This window comes from Alligator sinensis, unplaced genomic scaffold (genome assembly GCF_000455745.1).
Source record: "Alligator sinensis unplaced genomic scaffold, ASM45574v1 scaffold1730_1, whole genome shotgun sequence".
NCBI lineage: Eukaryota > Metazoa > Chordata > Crocodylia > Alligatoridae > Alligator > Alligator sinensis.
The window spans coordinates 13,094-14,350 of NW_005843533.1; positions in this window are offsets into that span (position 1 = coordinate 13,094).

Consider the following 1,257-nt stretch of genomic DNA (forward strand, 5'->3'; position numbering starts at 1 on the left):
TTTCAAAAACCCTTCGTCAGGCTAACTGCTGAAACTTCCTTAGCCTGACGAAGGGTTTTTGAACCCAAAAACTTGCTTAATAATTGTTTTCCAACAATTTAAGTTGGTCTAATAAAAGATATCAGTTTCACCCAAAGCTGATGTCCTTAGACCAACATGGCTACAACCTACACCCTTGTAAATGTCATGTATTGTCCCTATATAGCAGATATTTTTCAAATGATTTTTGTCTTCTCAATTAAATAATTGAGAAGAGTGTCACCAACAGCCAGTGGCCCAGAATATCTGTACTGCCACAAGTAACATGATTTACCTCATAAGCTGTTTATGCTTTTCCCTTGCATGAAAGACTGATAACAATTTTAAGGTACATGGAACTGCATGGATTTACACCAGATGGGAATTGGGCCAACATCTTATAAACAAAAAATAATAACCCAGTAATTATATTAAACCAAAAATAATAATGCTCCCTCCTACTGCCCTGAAGCTGGTTACAGACATTCAAAAAGCCCAAGCTGGAATTGATCTAAATCATCTGGTTTTCTGTAAGCAGTGTAGTTTAGATCAGTAGCAAACAGAACACACATTCACCTTTGGTGGGGGAGGGGAGGCACAAATCTTAAACCAGGTTCCACCATTTTTAAATTAGTCCACATGTGCTGAATATCTGTTCTGTTATGGATACAGACTGGTTTCCAATCATTTATACCAGTAAAAGTGTAATGTCTGTACCTGGCCTAAGAAATTATTTTCAGCTTGATGTTGCTGATAACCACATTCTTAAGGATCTCCTGTTTCTGAGTTCAGACACTTTAAAAGTCAGTCCTGCAAGCTACCTCATACAGGCCAGGTCTTACATCTATGCAAAGCTTCACTTAAATCAATGGCTTACTGTTACTGACTCGTCTGTTGGTACCTTCATTAACTGGTCTTAATGCAGGATAAAGCAACATACCAATAAAAATACTGAACCTAAATGTGGATAAAACTCTTACAAAATTTCTGATTTATAAAATGTGCAAAAATCAAAGCATCTTAAACCACAGCCAACCCTTTTGTTTGTTCTCAGGGATTATAAAACAGCAACAACACAGGTAGAAAAGAAATAATAAATAAATATATCCACAAGCTCGTTTTTCTCTAGACTTCCTGTTGTCATTAATGCCAAGAGTAGCTTTTAAGTTAGAGCAGTGGTTCCAGTAGCTCCAGCTCTGGCACAGGGCACACAGTGCAGCGTCAGCTTCTGATACATGC